This window comes from Pan paniscus, chromosome 9, assembly GCF_029289425.2.
Source record: "Pan paniscus chromosome 9, NHGRI_mPanPan1-v2.0_pri, whole genome shotgun sequence".
Classification (NCBI taxonomy): Eukaryota; Metazoa; Chordata; class Mammalia; order Primates; family Hominidae; genus Pan; species Pan paniscus.
This window is the reverse complement of record NC_073258.2, coordinates 60,028,709-60,048,208: the sequence shown is the minus strand read 5'-3', so window position 1 is coordinate 60,048,208 and position 19,500 is coordinate 60,028,709. Positions and strand designations below refer to the sequence as shown.

General features: G+C 39.4%; 1 protein-coding gene across 5 annotated transcripts in view; it reads left to right on the top strand.

Moving 5' to 3' along the window:
* The window catches only part of GLYATL2 (glycine-N-acyltransferase like 2), a 68,075-nt gene that overhangs the window by 16,279 nt on the left and 32,296 nt on the right, over positions 1-19,500 (top strand). Inside the window, exon 1 of one of the 5 annotated variants that reach the window (XM_055094364.2) lies at positions 5,008-5,063. The exons of the other annotated variants lie outside the window; for them this stretch is intronic. The gene's annotated coding sequence lies outside the window, so the exon portion shown is untranslated. Of the gene's footprint in view, positions 1-5,007; positions 5,064-19,500 lie in introns of those variants that run through there. 5 annotated transcript variants of the gene reach the window in all.

Here is a 19,500-nt window from a genome sequence, read left to right as displayed (position 1 = left end):
TATGAATGTAGGAACAAGAGGAAAATGCTCTAAACCTGTAAAGACAGAATCAAATGTAATTCAGATGTAAGTTGTTATAGCTATTTCATTAAAATCAGGAATGAGACAAGAATAGAACTATTATTTTTGTTAGTTGATATTGTTTTCTTAGGTTGTACATTATGCAATAAGGCAAGAAACTAAAAACCCATATAAATATTGGCAAAGAAGCAGCAAATTACTTTGTTTGTAGAGTACAGTATTACGTGTTTAGAAAATCCAAGAGACTTTGAAAAAACACAAAAACAAATAACACCCCCCCTACAGACAAAAAAACAGGTTTTAAAGAACAGTGTGACATATTTGGAAATCAAGAATACAAATAAAAAGCAATAACAAAATAATAATGCTCAGAAATAGAAATGGAAAAATAATTTAATATTCTTCACAAATAGTATAAAATACTTAAGGGTAAACTTAATGGAAAATCACATAGTTTACCACAGGAAAACAATAAAATTTTGCCAGATGGCATAGAACAAAAACTGAAAAAAGTGAAAAAAAAGAGCATATTTGTAGATGAAAAGATTTAGTATCACAAAAAAATTAACCCTTCCACAATTGTCTAAAAAAGCTCCTCCAACAACAATCACAATTGCAATAGTTAGTTGGGGTAGTTGGTGGGGAACTGGAAAAATTACTTGATGTTCATATAGTTCTTAAATTTATAAGAAAAAGGAAAGTAAGAAAAACTTTCTTAGGTTGTACATTATGCAATTGCGTACATTGCATAATGTACAATGTATGCAATTGCATACATTGCATAATGTACATATATTGCATAATGTACAATGGTGAACCCTCCCCTTGGTGAAGGGTGATTTGCTTTATTAGATATTAAAATTTATCACAAAAACAATGAAATAGCATGAGAAAAGACTAGAAACAAATACAGAAATAGATACAAAAATATATAAACATGTTATATGTCAAAATAGAGATTTATGTTTCAGTAGTGGAATCACTTAATAAATAGTACTAATGTAATTAGCCAGCCATATGGAAGAAAAATATGAAAGAATGTTAATTCATGCTATTCAAAAATATATTCCAAGTAGAATGAATATTGATATGTCAAAAGTAAAAATTAACTCACTGTAAGATTAAATAAGAAAACACTTGTATGATCGTGGAGTAGGAAAAATCTTCCTAATTATTAATAAAAAAAACAAAAACTCAGAGGACATAGTGAAAAAGATAATACATTTGATTACATGAAAATTCAAAATTTCTTCATGTCAAAATCTCCATCAATCAAGTAGAAAATAATTCTAAATTGGGCAACAAATTTGTAGCATACACCTTGTGTTAGTATCCCTAGTATCCAAAACACTTACAGAATTTTAAGAATGACACAAAATCCCAGTGTAAAAATGGTCAAACAATATAAACAGTTCAGAAGTAAACCCCAAATGACTGATAAACATATGAAAATATAATATGTTGAATATTAATAGGGAAATGCAAATTAAATCTACAATAAGATGCCATCTTTCACCCACCAGTTTGGCATAAATTGAAAAGGGACAACATTCAGTGCTGGTGAGAATGTGAGGAAACAATTCTTCCACACATTGCTAATGGAAATAAAACTGTGGAATCCTTTGAGAAGATAATCTGGCAGTGCCTGCTTAGGATAAGGTAAACTCTGACTTGGAGATATCCCTTTTGGAAATCAGTTGTATTGAGAAAAGTTTCCAGGATGTAAAGATATGTATACAAGGATGTTTATTGAAGCATTGTTTGTAGTGGCAAAGAAGTATGAACAATTTGAACCCAACAGCAAGAGAATGACTGCCTAAATAGCATTGCATTGACTCTATGGAATGCCACAGTTATTAAAACGAATATGTTAATGCTGCATTGATTCACCCGAAGGGATGTCCATATGTGAAAGGCAAATTAAAAAGTGATGACAGAAGAGATCATCAGTGATTATCCCTTTGTGTGTTAATATGGGCAAGGACACTGATTACCCCAAGGGGTAGAAAAGGAGGAGAGGAGAGGAGGGGGAGGAGAGAAGTTATTAACTTCTTAAAATCATGTTGGATTTTTCCACTTCTATAATCAGCATATATTATCTTTGAGATTAAAAACCAATTAAGAAAAAGTTACTTTTTTTCTATATAAATTCTCCTGCATCCCACCCTGAAAAGTTTTACTCAAAATCGAATTGACTTTCAATACTGAAAGAAACGTGGTATACTATGGAATCAGACTAGATGAATGTATTTCCAAGTAAATTGCAGCATATTTCATTATTTCCATTTCTTTGGTCATATATGTGTGGCATTCAACTTTTATATTTTCATATTTTTGTTTATTGACTAACTTTATAAAAACTAGCCTTGTTCAAAGCAATGCATATGTGAAGTTATGGTTTGATGCTATAGTTACGTTGGTAAAATACACATAATAACTACAAAGTTACTGAAATAAAAAGAACTACTTGACCTCCTACAATTATTTAGAATATCACACTTTTAAGAAATTGGACCATGGATTAAATAAACTTAGCATTAACCTTTGATCCCAAATTATCAGGAAGCCAGGAGATCAAACGAACATCCCTAGGGAAGGTGTTAGGCTCAGCCTGGTTCCCATCCCCTTTACCCCTTTGTTCCTCAAGCTAGGGTCATTTTGTCGCTTTCTGCATCCCAATCCCGACCCAATGTGCAAACTAGTCTTGACCTGGGGTGGCTTATTATTGTTTGGAGGCTCAGTGTCTATACCCACATGAAGCTGGGCTGGCCATGAGGCTTCAGTTCACTAACCAGATATGCATAAAACACACACAAAAAAGGGGGAGTCTTTAGGACAAAAAAATAGACCTAGGTTTGTATTACTATTTCAGCTTAATCGTGTATTCCTTGTATGTCCTCAGCCAACAATGGCCAATTCTGGTAGATACTATTTAAAATTATGTGCTATGTACTAAGTGTTTAACATACAGTATCTCATTTAAACCTTGTGTAATCCTCTGAAGAAGATCCTCTTATTTTTCCCATTTTAACAGATGATGAAACTCAGAGAAGGGCCTATGGTTATATAGCTAATAAAACTGGCAGAGTGCAATGAACTTGAATTCAGATTGGACAATGCTTTAACATCTGGTATCCAGCAGCTATGTGATTTAATATTTCTCAGTGTCATTTCCTCATCTCTAAATTGGAAATATTAATGGTCACTTAATAAGATTGTTCTGTTGATGACATCCACTAACAAAAGACGTGCTTCCATATAGTTGACACACAGTAATTATGAGTCCTTGAGTCCCTTCCCTGATTCCTGAGAAATAACATTTTTTTTTAAGACAGGATCCCACTCTGTTGCCTAGGCTTCAGTACAGTGGTGTGATCTTGGCTCAATGCAACCTCGACCTCCTGGGGCTCAAGCCATCCTCCCACCTCAGCCTCCTGAGTAGCTAGGAGTGTAAACATGTACAACCATGCCCTGCTAATTTTGTTTATTTTCTGTAGAGATGAGGTCTCACTATGTTGCACAGGCTGGTCTCAAACTCCTGGACTCAAGTGATCCTCCTGCCTTGGCCTCCCAAAGTGCTGGGATTACAGGTAGAAGACACCATGCTTGGCCCTGAGAGGTAATTTTACTGGTAGACTTCTGCCTTGGTTTTTGTTTCTAAGCCACTGTTCTGATATCTCAGACACCGAACTTTTCCTGTAAATTGGCCTCCTTTCAGCCCCTGCAGGTGACCCCTGCCACCTCAAAGGGCCCTTAATCTATGAGTGTCAGCCTTGTCCTTTTCCTCCCCTTCCCCCTCCACCCCTTTTCCCAGAAGAGTCCTATGCTTTACAGAAAGGGTAGGAACATGTGGCACTCATGCAAGGTGCCAAGTACTGAAGGAGTGTTTTAAAATACTCACGTTTCCTTTCACCCTATAAAAGCAGCCCTGGTGTCTGAACTGGTCAGTTCCTCAGGCCCTTTGGGCCTGCCTGGCTCCACTAGTCCCTGTTTGTGTGCCTACCTGTTTTGGTGGTTGGATAATAACTATCTGATACTCGGGCCAGGAGTCCACCAGCACCTCCATGTTGAAGGGGTTCCTATGATTGATGTGATACACACAGCCATGTACATGAAGGAGAGATGGAAAAGACTAGGAGAGGTTGAGATCCCTAGAGATGGGGATCTGGATGTGAAGAGGAAGAGAAAAACGGAGGTCAAAAGACAGTACTGGGACCAAGTCAGTAATGGTGAGATGAGCAGCATCTCCAGGACCATGCTGATGGACGTGAAGTTACCAGCAAGCAGGCAGAACTCACATATAGGTGTCCTTGTGATACCAAAGAGCTACTGTGCACTAGCTTGGCACTTGTCAATGCTCTTAGCACTTACATTGTATGGATTTATTCAGTGTTCACAACAATTTTAAGAGGTAGGTGCTAATATTATTCCCATTTCATTGATGAAAAGACCAAAGGTAAAGGCACAGAATGGTAAAGAAACATGCACAAAGCCATCTGACTCTCCCACTGCCCCCTCACCTTCAGGGACTCAGGAATGCTCACGGCCAGGGATTCGTACAGGGTCAGCAGCATCTGGGAATTATTCAGCAGGATCATTTTGTGGGATGCTTCATTCCTTGAGCCCTTCAAGAAGAAACCTAAAAAGTTAATAAGTGAAGGAAAAATGTTAACGGAATAAATGAATTTAAAATGCACTTTATACATCTCCATTCAAGTAACACTCATGATGTAGGTACTGTCAGTATCACCCTCATTCTAAATATACCAAATCTCAGAGAGATTAAGTAAATTTCTCAAGTTCTTACAGAGATAAATGTCAGTCAGATTTTGAAACCATATATGAATGGCTCCAAACCCCATGCCCTTCCTCCCTGGTGGAATGAATTAAAAGTGAATATTAAGAGTTCTGTGAGGTTCCCAAATGCCTGTAGCAGAACACTCCACCACCATCATCATAACTTTTTCCCTGTATTTTGGTCATCAGATGCCTGAGAAGTATTCTTTCATCTGGAATAGAAAATATCAGCCCTCGCATCCCTTGTAAGTTGGATTCCTAGGTATTTTATTCTCTTTGAAGCAATTGTGAATGGGAGTTCACTCATTATTTGGCTCTCTGTTTGTCTGTTATTGGTGTATAAGAATGCTTGTGATTTTCGCACATTGATTTTGTATCCTGAGACTTTGCGGAAGTTCCTTAACAGCTTAAGATTTTTCGCTGAGACAATGGGGTTTTCTAAATATACAATCATATCATCTGCAAACAGGGACAATTTGACTTCCTCTTTTCCTAATTGAATACTCTATTTCTTTCTCCTGCCTGACTGTCCTGGTCAGAACTTCCAATACTATGTTGAATAGGAGTGGTGAAAGAGGGCATCCCTGTCTTGTGCCAGTTTTCAAAGGGAATGCTTGCAGTTTTTGCCTATTCAGTATGATAGTGGCGGTGGGTTTGTCATAAATAGCTCTTATTATTTTGAGATACGTCCCATCAATACCTAGTTTATTGAGAGTTTTTAGCATGAAAGACTGTTGAATTTTGTCGAAGGCTTTTTCTGCATCTATTGAGATAATCATGTGGCTTTTGTCTTTGGTTGTGTTTATATGATGGATTATGTTTATTGATTTGTGCATGTTGAATCAGCCTTGCATCCCAGGGATGAAGCCCACTTGATCGTGGTGGATAAGCTTTTTGATGTGCTGCTGGATTCGGTTTGCTGGTATTTTATTGAGGATTTTTGCATCAATGTTCCTGGTATATTGGTCTAAAATTCTCTTTCTTTGTTGTGTCTCTGCCAGGCTTTGGTACCAGGATGATGATGTCCTCATAAAATGAGTTAGAGAAGATTCCCTCTTTTTTTATTGATTGGAATAGTTTCAGAAGGAATGGTACCAGCTCCTCCTTTTACCTCTGATAGAATTCAGCTGTGAATCCAGCTGGTCCTGGACTTTTTTTGGTTGGTAGGCTATTGATAATTGTCTCAATTTCAGAGCCTGTTATTGGTCTATTCAGGGATTCAACTTCTTCTTGGTTTAGTCTTGGGAGGGTGTATGTGTCCAGGCATTTATCCATTTCTTCTAGATTTTCAGGTTATTTGTGTAGAGGTTTTTATAGTATTCTCTGACGGTAGTTTGTATTTCTGTGGGATTGGTGGTGATATCCCCTTTATCATTGTTTATTGCATCTATTTGATTCTTCTCTCTTTTCTTCTTTATTAGTCTTGCTATTGGTCTATCAATTTTGTTGATCTTCTCAAAAAACCAGCTCCTGGATTCATTGATTTTTTTGAAGGAGAACTACAAACCACTGCTCCACGAAATAAAAGAGGACACAAACTAATTGAAGAACATTCCATGCTCATGGATAGAAAGAATCAATATTGTGAAAATGTCCATGTTGCCCAAGGTAATTTATAGATTCAATGCCATCCCCATAAAGCTATCAATGACTTTCTTCATAGAATTGGAAAAAAATACTTTAAAGTTCATATGCAATCAAAAAAGAATGCACATTGCCAAGACAAACCTAAGCAAAAAGAACAAAGCTGGAGGCATCACACTACCTGACTTCAAACTATACTACAAGGCTACAGTAACCAAAACAGCATGGCACCAAAACAGAACTATAGACCAATGGAACAGAACAGAGCCTTCAGAAATAATACCACACATCTACAACCATCTGATCTTTGACAAACTTGACAACAACAATCAATGGGGAAAGGAATCCCTATTTAATAAATGGTATTGGGAAAACTGGCTAGCCATATGTAGAAAGCTGAAACTGGATCCCTTCCTTACACTTTATACACTCCCACCCTAATACTGTGCTTTTCCAACAGGCTTATCAAATGGCACACCAGGAGATTATATCCTGCACCTGGCACACCAGGAGATTATATCCTGCACATGGCACAGAGGGTCCTATGCCCACTGAGCCTCACTCATTGCTAGCACAGCAGTCTGAGATCAAACTGCAAGGCAGCAGCGAGGCTGGGGGAGGGGCGCCTGCCATTGCTCAGACTTGAGTAGGTAAACAAAGTGGCCTGGAAGCTCGAACTGGGTGGAGCCCACCACAGCTCAAGGAGGCCTGCCTGCCTCTGTAGGCTCCACCTCTGAGGGCAGGACACAGACAAACAAAACACAGCAATAACCTCTGCAGACTTAAATGTCCTTGTCTGACAGCTTGGAAGAGAGTAGTGGTTCTCCCAGCACGCAGCTTGAGATCTGAGAACGGGCAGACTGCCTCCTCAAGTGGGTCCCTGACCCCCGAGTAGCCTAACTGGGAGGCACCCCCCAGTAGGGGCAGACTGACACCTCACACAGCCAGGTACTCCTCTGAGACAAAACTTCCAGAGGAATGATCAGGCAGCAGCATTTGTGGTTCACTAATATCTGCTGTTCTGCAGCCACCACTGCTGATACCTAGGCAAACAGGGTCTGGAGTAGACCTCCAGTAAACTCCAACAGACCTGCAGCTGAGGGTCCTGACTGTTAGAAGGAAAACTAACAAACAGAAAGGACATCCACACCAAAAACCCATCTGTATGTCACCATCATCAAAGACCAAAGGTAGATAAAATCACAAAGATGGGGAAAAACAGAGCAGAAAAACTGGAAACTCTAAAAATCAGAGTGACTCTCCTCCTCCAAAGGAACAGCTCCTCACCAGCAATGGAACAAAGCTGGACGGAGAATGACTTTGACGAGTTGAGAGAGGAAGGCTTCAGAAGATCAAACTACTCCAAGCTAAAGGAGGAAGTTCAAACCAATGGCAAAGAAGTTAAAAACTTTGAAAAAACATTAGATGAATGGATAACTAGAATAACAAATGCAGAGAAGTCCTTAAAAGACCTGATGGAGCTGAAAACCATGGCACGAGAACAACGTGATGAATGCACAAGCCTCAGTAACTGATGCAATCAACTGGAAGAAAGGGTATCAGTGATGGAAGACGAAATGAATGAAATGAAGCATAAAGAGGAGTTTAGAGAAAAAAGAATAAAAAGAAACAAACAAAGCCTCCAAGAAATATGGGACTATGTAAAAGACCAAACCTATATCTAACTGGTGTACCTGAAAGTGACGGGGAGAATGGAATCAAGTTGGAAAAGACTCTGCAGGATATTATCCAGGAGAACTTCCCCAATCTAGCAAGGCAGGCCAACATTCAGATTCAGGAAATACAGAGAATGCCACAAAGATACTCCTCGAGAAGAGCAACTCCAATAAACATAATTCTCAGATTCACCAAAGTTGAAATGAAGGAAAAAATGTTAAGGGCAGCCAGAGAGAAAGGTCAGGTTACCCACAAAGGGAAGCCCAACAGACTAACAGCTGATCTCTTGGCAGAAACTCTACAAGCCAGAAGAGAGTGGGGGCCAATATTCAACATTCTTAACGAAAAGAATTTTCAACCCAGAATTTCATATCCAGCCAAACTAAGCTTCATAAGTGAAGGAGAAATAAAATATTTTACAGGCAAGCAAATGCTGAGAGATTTTGTCACCACCAGGCCTGCCCTAAAAGAGCTCCTGAAGGAAGCACTAAACATGGAAAGGAACAACCAGTACCAGCTACTGCAAAAATATGCCAAATTGTAAAGACCATCAATGCTAGGAAGAAACTGCATCAACTGACAAGCAAAATAACCAGCTAACATCATAATGACAGGATCAAATTCACACATAACAATATTAACTTTAAATGTAAATGGGCTAAATGCTCCAATTAAAAGACACAGACTGGCAAATTGGATAAAGAGTCAAGACCCATCAGTGTGCTGTATTCAGGAAACCCATCTCATGTGCAGAGACACAGATAGGCTCAAAATAAAGGGATGGAGGAAGATCTACCAAGTAAATGGAAAACAAAAAAAGGCAGGGGTTGCAATCCTAGTCTCTGATAAAACAGACTTTAAACCAAAAAAGATCAAAAGAGACAAAGAGGGCCATTACATAATGGTAAAGGGATCAATTCAACAAGAAGAACTAACTATCCTAAATATATATGCACCCAATATAGGAGTACCCAGATTCATAAAGCAAGTCCTGAGTGACCTACAAAGAGACTTAGACTCCCACACATTAATAATGGGAGACTTTAACACCCCACTGTCAACATTAGACAGATCAATGAGACAGAAATTTAACAAGGATATCCAGGATTTGAACTCAACTCTGCATCAAGAGGACTTAATAGACATCTACAGAACTCTCCACCCAAAATCAACAGAATATACATTCTTTTCAGCACCACACCACAACTACTCCAAAATTGACCACATAGTTGGAAGTAAAGCACTCCTCAGCAAATGTAAAAGAACAGAAATTATAACAAACTGTTTATCAGACCACAGTGCAATCAAACTAGAACTCAGGATTAAGAAACTCACTCAAAACCACCAACTACATGGAAACTGAACAACCTTCTCCTGAATGACTACTGGGTACACAACAAAATGAAGGCAGAAACCAATGCCTTCTTTGAAACCAATGAGAACAAAGACACAACATTCCAGAATCTCTGGGACACATTCAAAGCAGTGTGTAGAGGGAAATTTATAGCATTAAATGCCCATAAGAGAAAGCAGGAAAGATCAAAAATTGACACCCTAACATCACAATTAAAAGAACTAGAGAAGCAAGAGCAAACACATTCAAAAGCTAGCAGAAGGCAAGAAATAACTAAGATCGGAGCAGAACTGAAGGAAATAGAGACACAAAAAGCCTTCAAAAAATCAATGAATCCAGGAGCTGGTTTTTTGAAAAGATCAACAAAATTGATAGACCACTAGCAAGACTAATAAGAAGAAAAGAGAGAAGAACCAAATAGACGCAATAAAAAAATGACAAAGGGGATATCACCACCAATCCCACAGAAATACAAACTACCATCAAGAATACTATAAACACCTCTACACAAATAAACTATAAAATCTAGAAGAAATGGATAAATTCCTCGACACACACACTCTCCCAAGACGAAACCAGGAAGAAGTTGAATCTCTCAATAGACCAATAACACCCTCTGAAATTGAGGCAATAATTAATAGCTTAACAACCAAAAAAAGTCCAGGACCAGATGGATTCACAGCCGAATTCTACCAGAAGTACAAGGAGGAGCTGGTACCACTCCTTCTGAAACTATTCCAATCAATAGAAAAACAGGGAATCCTCCCTAACTCATTTTATGAGGCCAGCATCATCCTGATACCAAAGCCTGGCACAGACACAACAAAAAAAGACAATTTTAGACAAATATCCTTGATGAACATTATTGCAAAAATCCTCAATAAAATACTGGCAAACTGAATCCAGCAACACATCAAAAAGCTTATCCACCATGATCAAGTGGGCTTCATCCCTGGGATGCATGGCTGGTTCAACATACTCAAGTCAATAAACGTAATCCAGCATATAAACAGAACCAAAGACAAAAACCACATGATTATCTCAATAGATGCAGAAAAGGCCTTTGACAAAATTCAACAGCCCTTCATGCTAAAAACTCTCAATAAATTAGGTATTGATGGGATGTATCTCAAAATAATAAGAGCTATCTATGACAAGCCCACAGCCAATATCATACTGAGTGGACAAAAACTGGAAGCATTCCCTTTGAAAACTGGCACAAGACAGGGATGCCCTCTCTCACCACTCCTATTCAACATAGTGTTGGAAGTTCTGGCCAGGGCATTCAGGCAGGAGAAGGAAATAAAGGGTATTCAATTAGGAAAAGAGGAAGTCAAATTGTCCCTGTTTACAGATGACATTCTTCTGTATTTAGAAAACCCCATCATCTCACCCAGAATCTCCTTAAGCTGATAAGCAACTTCAGCAAAGTCTCAGGATATAAAATCAATGTGCAAAAATCACAAGCATTCTTATACACCAATAACAGACAAACAGCCAAATAATGAGTGAACTCCCATTCACAATTGCTTCAAAGAGAATAAAATACCTAGGAATCCAACTTACAAGGGATGTGAAGGACCTCTCCAAGGAGAACTACAAACCACTACTCAAGGAAATAAAAGAGGATACAAACGAATGGAAGAACATTCCATGCTAATGGGTAGGAAGAATCAATATCATGAAAATGGCCATACTGCCCAAGGTCATTTATAGATTCAATGCCATCCCCATCAAGCTACCAATGACTTTCTTCACAGAATTGGGAAAAACTACTTTAAGGTTCGTATGGAACCAAAAAAGAGCCCGCATCGCCAAGTCAATCCTAAGCCAAAAGAACAAAGCTAGAGGCATCACGCTACCTGACTTCAAACTATACTACAAGGCTACAGTAACCAAAACAGCATGGTACTGGCACCAAAACAGAGATATAGATCAATGGAACAGAACAGAGCCCTCAGAAATAATGATGCATATCTACAGCTATCTGATCTTTGACAAACCTGATGAGAACAAGCAATGGGGAAAGAATTCCCTATTTAATAAATGGTGCTGGGAAAACTGGCTAGCCATATGTAGAAAGCTGAAACTGGATCTCTTCCTTATACCTTATACAAAAATTAATTCAAGATGGATTAAAGACTTACATGTTAGACCTAAAACCATAAAAACCCTAGAAGAAAACCTAGGCAATACCATTCAGGACATAGGCATGGGCAAGTGCTTCATGTCTAAAACACCAAAAGCAATGGCAACGAAAGCCAAAATTGACAAATGGGACCTAATTAAACTAAAGAGCTTCTGCACAGCAAAAGAAACCACCATCAGAGTGAACAGGCAACCTACAAAATGGGAGAAAATTTTTGCAACCTACTCATCTGACAAAGGGCTAATATCCAGAATCTACAATGAACTCAAACAAATTTACAAGAAAACAAACAAACAACCCCATCAAAAAGTGGGCAAAGGATATGAACAGACAATTCTCAAAAGAAGACATTTATGCAGCCAAAAACACATGAAAAAATGCTCATCATCACTGGCCATCAGAGAAATGCAAATCAAAACCACAATGAGATACCATTTCACACCAGTTAGAATGGTGATCATTAAAAAGTCAGGAAACAACAGGTGCTGGAGAGGATGTGGAGAAATAGGAACACTTTTTCACCGCTGGTGGGACTGTAAACTAGTTCAACCATTGTGGAAGACAGTGTGGCAATTCCTCAGCCATCTAGAACTAGAAATACCAATTGACCCAGCCATCCCATTACTGGGTATATACCCAAAGTATTATAAATCATGCTGCTATAAAGACACATGCACACGTATGTTTATTGCGGCACTATTCACAATAGCAAAGACTTGGAACCAACCCAAATGTCCATCAATGATAGACTGGATTAAGAAAATGGGCACATATACACCATGGAATACTATGCAGCCATAAAAAAGGATGAGTTCATGTCCTTTTTAGGGACATGGATGAAGCTGGAAACCATCATTCTCAGCAAACTATCGCAAGGACAAAAAACCAAACACCACATGTTCTCACTCATAGGTGGGAATTGAACAATGAGAACACATGGACACAGTCAGGGGAACATCACACACCAGGGCCTGTTGTGGGGTGGGGGGAGGGGGGAGGGATAGCATTAGGAGATATACCTAATGCTAAATGACGAGTTAATGGGTGCAGCAAACCAATATGGGCACATGTATACATATGTAACAAACCTGCACGTTGTGCACATGTACCCTAAAACTTAAAGTATAATAATAATAATAAATAAATAAATAAATAAAATAAAATAAAATAAAATCATTCTACCTCCCAATGACTAATATATTTATATTATTACTCAAACTCTTTTCCAAACTCAAGACATATGTATCTAATGGCCTGTTTGACATCTGTTGAATTCCATCCAATAGCTATCTCAAATTCATTATGTCTCAGATCAAACTCCTTATCCACCCTCTCCACCCATCCTGCTTCACCTGTAGTCTTTCTAAACTTAGTTGATGGTAACTCCATCTTTTCACCTATTCAAATAAAAACTCTTGGAGTTATTCTTAAGTATCTTTTCCCCTCCCTCTTTACATCCAATCCATTATGACATGCTGCTCATTCTGGTTGGGAGACAATTCTTCATGGCCTCTCACATTTCTGCATATCTTATGAGCAGAGACTTTGAGAGTCTTTGCTCCTGAGTATCTTCTCAAGGATGCTTGTAAAGAGGACAGCTTGGAAGCTAGAGATATTGCTTTCTTCTGAAGCAGAGGGCAGGTTTGCTGCAACACACGTCTATTGCATATGCAACGTTAATCTGCCTTCTTGTATTTCCTCTGTAGGACTTGTGGAGCAAGGAGGACTGACAGAAACAAGTAAATCATTCTGCCTGTTGAAGGAGTCATAAAATCCTGCCTTTACCCAGGAGGCTTGTGTCATCTGCCAGCATTTGTAAAACTGTGCCCCAAGTAGGGTAAACTTTTAGATGCTTCACAGTTCTTGGCAGTCTTTTCTGGATGGAGAATGTATTTCGTCTTTTCTCAATGGAAAACCAGAATGCTCCTTTTAAAAGAAAAGCTAGATTTTGTCATTCTTTTGTGCAACTCCTGCAATAACTCCCAATCTCATTCAAAGAAAGAGATATAAAAGTCTTATAAGAGCCCTCTAAGTTCTCCATGACTTAGACTCCAGTCACCTCCCTGAAATCCCTCCAGTCACATCCCTGACCTCCATCTCTTTAGCCTCTCTGCTTCAAGCACGTAGCTGTCCTTTTTCTTCTGCATGCATTCTGTTTTATCATTAGACCTATAGAAAACTCTATTACCTGCTTTAAGTCTTCACCTAAAAGCCACCTGCTCAATGAGGTCTCCTTTGGCCATCCTATTAAAAATTACAACTGTTCCCCTAGTCTCTCTGCAATGCTGCTGTGCCCCATTGTCATTCTCTGCCTGTAATTCTTTTTTTTTGACAGGGTCTCCCTCTGTCACCCAGGCTGGAGTGCAGTGGCTGGATCATAACTCACTGCAGCCTTGACCTTTCAGGCTCAAGCAATCTTCCCACCTCAGTCTCCTGATTAGCTGGGACTACAGGCATGAATCACTATGCCCAGCTAATTGTTTTATTTTCATTTTATAGAGATGGGGGCGGGGGTCTTTGTTTTTCAAGCTGGTCTCAAACTCCTGGCTATAGTTTTATAACCTTCTGTGCTAAACTCTGGTACCTTAAAATATCTAGCAGAGACAAATATAAAACCCAGACAAAAATGTATGCTGACAATTCTGAAGACATTTCTATTTTTATTTTACAATAATTTTAATGTTATCTTGCTAAAGATTTACTTAAGTAACATGAACATGAAAAATACTTTATACTTATTTACTTAATCTCTGAGTGCTCTTTTATTTTTAAACCAATTTGGTAGTCACAACATATAAGGTAACACATGTGCACACACATAAACACATCTAGATGCACATACATACAAAGATCCAATAGCTTTTAACTTGCAACTCTAGCCATGAGATAGTAATACAGTCTCACCAGTCTGAAAACATGTTCACATGGCTGAACTTTGTTAGCCTTGATAGGTAAACCAGTGAAGGATGTGAACCAAAATTTTGGGTAAAGCAGTTTCCATGGCAGTTTGATTTTTAAAGGCCAAACCTCCCCAGACTCCAAAGAACACTGTTGTCAAACAGCACCATGTGAGAACATCACATAGTAACCTGGCCCGACCCTGCTTAGAACAGCAGCACAAAAACCCACTTTCCCACTCAACAGCAAACTCCAGATTCCAAACTATACTGGAGCCAAACAGTGTTACAAAAGAATATCGGTTTATCAAATTCTAATTTCCCATGACTATATCAGACACATGCAAACAGTCACTAGAACACAATCCAACTTCTGCAGCATCAATCAAGCCCCAAAAGTGTACAAACTCAATGAGTTGGGGTGCTTCCTCTCTCCACTGGTTGGGCTCAATTAAACTGCAAATAAAAATTCCTTCAGAATTTCTCAAATGGAGAGGAGCTGATCCCACCGTCTGGTACCCACAAAAGACACTCACTTGCCTAGACACACACAAAATGACAAACAACTCCCCAAGAGTGTCCATACTGAAACAATCAAGGTACTTCCCTCTCTTCATCAGTTGGGCTTGTTTAACCCACAAGTGGAAATTCCTTTAAAAATTTCCCAAATTTAGAGGAGCAGAGCCTTCTGTCTGGGCCCACAAAGGACAGTCACCTATCTGGATGCAGATGTCAAATTTCAAAAGCAGTTCTTCCAAGGTAATCAGGAACATGGTTAAGGCCAGTGGCGGCTGGCCCCAAAGAGAGGGAACTCATCTCCAGCCAAAATTGGGTAAGCAGCTGCTTAGGAGGGCTTTGAGACTCCTGGGCCATGGCCGCCAAGCCAAAGTGTTCCTGGTCAGAGAACCAAAATCTGTTACTGAAATACCAGGGGTGTGGTCTAGGTCCTGCTCTTCACTGCACGGAAAACCAATCAATATCACAAATTATTGCCAAGAAAGACGGCTGAATTGGATGCTGTAGCATAGGAGATGCAAGCTCGGTCTCAAATCCATCTCCCTGACCAACTAAAATTATGAGTTTACATAGCAGGGAAGAAATGTAACAATGTGTAGAAAAACAGGAACTCAGGAGACCTAAGGAAGCAATCATGATTTATGAGATGCCTGGTGTCCCATTGTCTGGATGGGATCATCTGGTGAGTTTCGATTCTTTGATGCTTTTTGAGGTACCTATGGCTCCTTTACTAAGGAAGAAATTCATATAAAACAAATGAAAGTATCAAGCTCTAAGACCAGAGGGTCAACTTCTATGTTTATACAAAAATCTATCTATGGGACTACAGGGGAGGTTTCAGTTCCAGTGCCAGTGCTAGCTGCAATCTGCCTCAAGTCTGCCTATGCTTCTGGCAAACTCTGTATCAGGACTTTGGCCAGGAGAATGGCTTCCTCTCCCATCTGTAGGCTCCTCTCCCATCTGTAGGGCTGCTGAGCTTGCCAGTTTCTTAGACCACTTCAGTTCCCGAGGAGACTCCTTTGCATCAGGCTTTCGGACCAGCTCTGGAGTGTCTCTAAAACTCAGCCCGTGCTTATGGGATGCAGTGGGGTAAGGCTGGAACTAGACCCCTATGCCTTCCTCCCAGAAACACATGCCATCTGACAGAGTGGTTACTCTGCAGGACTCCAGCAGGGGATTCTCCAAGTCCACTTCTCTGATATATCTAGTCTGTGGTTCAAAACCGAAAGGTTTAGCCCTATGTGTCACAGCCTTGAGGCTATCTCTGCCTAGCTCAGTTTTGATATCAGTCCCATCATACTCAGTATTAGTCATAAGTGACTTCCCAAAACACTCATGGCAGCTTAGATTCTGGCATGAACATGGGATCTCTGAATGGAAGCAATGAATTCTGTTTTCACATGTGTTGAGATTATGCTAATCAGCTTTAGGCTTTTCAGGCTGTGTGAGGGACCTCTGATTCTAGGTCTCTCCAGCTGGCTAGTCTTGAATGTTCTTCCATCTTTTGGGACTCTACAGGTCCATCATGGGGTCATGGTGGAGTAAACACCTATGAGAGCCATTTGGGCATTGACCCACTTTCACAAAGTGTCCCAAATTTGAGATTCTAATGTTATCACCCAATGGTACAGAGACTCAGACAGAATGGAGAGAACATATTCACCATAAATTACATGCTGCCAAGAGTCCACCCTGAATTAATGCTTTATAATTCCTGTACTGATCTTGTGAGTAGAACAATTGTATTGCATGGTATTTTTGTTGTTGTAAGCATACATTTATAAAATATACACATTTAAAATCTATTATATTATCTATGTGTTGGCCTATCTTTATGTGTTGGCATACTTCATACTACAAAGAGTGGCAATGAGCTGGCCATCTTTGAACCCCTATGAGGCCCTAAAACTCTTGCTCATGGCAGGGAATGGGAACCGCATGGCTGAGTGTCTGTGGGAGGCTGGTGGAGCCCCACCCTCTGCATACTCTCACAATATGTCAAGGGTCTCTGGGCTGCTTCTTTCATATCAATATCCTTCATTATCCTTTAGCAATGTGAAGCTGGAATGCAGCAGCCATCTTAGGAAGACATCTGATAGCCATTGGCACCTATCCATAACATCTGAAAACTTCCTAGGATTCTGAGGACACTTGCCTTTGCAAGATCTTTTGGAGGACTTTGGAGACACCTAAAGGTCAAAGAATCACCCTATCCCAATCTAACTTATAATAAATTCTTTTAAAGTTACCTTGAGGCAGTGACCAGATGCCTGTGCACCTCTTCTGTGTAGTAGTACATTCCTGATCGATCTCTGTTCAACAGGGAACTGACCAAGAGACTCTCAGACTCTCAAATCTTGGAGAAATGTTTTTTCACCAGTAGTCCTTCTAGGGAAAAAGATTTCTTTACTGGCTTCTAAGATGACAGGTGGACACTGGGACCTAGGATTCCCCTGAAATACTTGCTGTATCTCAGAATTCCTAATGAAGTTCCTCCTGAAGGCCCAAAGGAGCTTCCTAACTCTTAATTCAGGAGCTTTGGTGATTGAGCAGATTCTTCACACCTGGACACTCAGGGAGGGGTTGTTCATCCAGTCAGAAGACCTTGAAATGATGGTGGCTTTAGATGTGGTTGCATCTTTCTGTAGCAAAAGAAAGCTGTTTTAACTGACTTGTGGCTGGTGGGAAGGCATAGAGGAGCCAAGTAAACACAGGTACTTTTGGGTCAAAAAGATAGCACCAATTAAATGGATCCCAGAAAAGAATGAGAGTTTCTGGAGTTTGAGATAAACAACAATCTGACTCTGTTGAAAAACTTGACACCAAAGTGGAATCTTGAAGCTTTTACAGAGGAAGAAAGGAGATGTTTAGGTACTTCATGGAGAGGGCAAGTAATGCCAAACTGTTCTGGGTTGGTGATGAGGTTTCAATGCCTCCAGAGAAATCAGGAAGTGGTATATGGTTTTAGCTAGATCAGGGATTTGGGAAAGTGTGGGATCCACAGGACATGCGTTCTTGGCTGGGGGCATCCGAGAACATTTTAAAGCTCTGAAGCTCTCTGATGTGTTCTAGTGTTCTTAGAGTCTAAAGAAGAGAAAATCAGAAACTTTGGCTATACTACAAAGTAATAGGGGACTCCTTTTATTGCTCCTAAATATTTTCTTTGTCTTTCTTTCATCTTTTGTTCACCAGTTTTCTACCCCAAATTTAGCTTTCATTATTTGCTTAGTCCCTGCTAATGCATTCTCTAAAGTCATGTCCTAAAACAGTGGTTAAGAAAGACACCTGAAGCCTTCTTTCTTCATCCTTTGTGACCAAAAAGTGCATCTGAGCACCTGCCTAACTTTCTGAAAGACAGGAAAATCAGATAGGAGGTTTATTAGAGATTGTCTAGTCTCAAGAAACTAAGTCCTGGAAACTGGACACATGATTGCATATGCAAAACTGAGACAAGAACCCAGACGTTCTGAATCCCAAGCCATTGTTCTTTGTTTTGGAAAATGCTGGTTTCCACTTTGTGATAAATATTGCATTTTGTGGCTCCAAATATCTCACCATGAGTCTCTTCCTCTTGAGGCTTTAGTTGAATTAGTTTACACAAATATTTGATCTGGAAACTTTTCTCTCCTTCTAGCCTGGTACTGGCTTGAATATCTTGAACAACAAGTCCTATTTTGTTAAGGAAAAATTTGATTGATTCATCCTCAAATATGTATTTTTGTCTTTTCTAGCCCAAAATATTATTTCTCTTATTATACTTATCATCAGAAAATCTGGAAGATTCAGTAACCATCAGAAATCTGAAATACAAGTCACACTTCATGAAGAAAGAGGCCAACAGTAGTTTTCCTCTATTGCGTTTAACTTTCCTTTTTTTTTGCAGAACTACTTTATTGTGGTATGACTGACATAGAAAAAGCTGTATGTGTTTCATGTATAAACCTTGATGAAGATAGAGATGAATACATACTCATGAAACCATCAACACAACCTATGCCATAAACATATTCATCACCTCCAAAAGTTTTGTCTGCTCTATTTATTGTTATTATTGTGTGTATATATGTGTGTGTTTGATAAGATCACTTAACATAAGGTCTGCCATCTTTCTTTCCAAATTAGGAGTACTGCCTCTGATGCTGCTGAGGCACTTTGAAAATCATTATTTAGAAATCTGACTGGATGCTGTGCAACTAGACATCAGCAAAATGTCAGAATGGGACTTTCTAGCACTTATCCTCAGAAAAACATCAATTTAAACAACTATCTGTGCACAAGAATACCTTCACAAGAACTAAGGATACCAGGTGAAAGATAACAGAATCTTTGTGTAGCAGAGAAATAAGAAAAGATGAATTGAAGAGCATAGGAAGAACAAGTTTACGTTACCTGTGTCACCCCACCCACAGGCATGGAACCAGGTACCAGAGCAGCAGAGCACACAGACAGACAACCTTTGTGTTGAAGAAGAAAAGGGAAGTGGGCACTGAACTTTGGTTTGGACC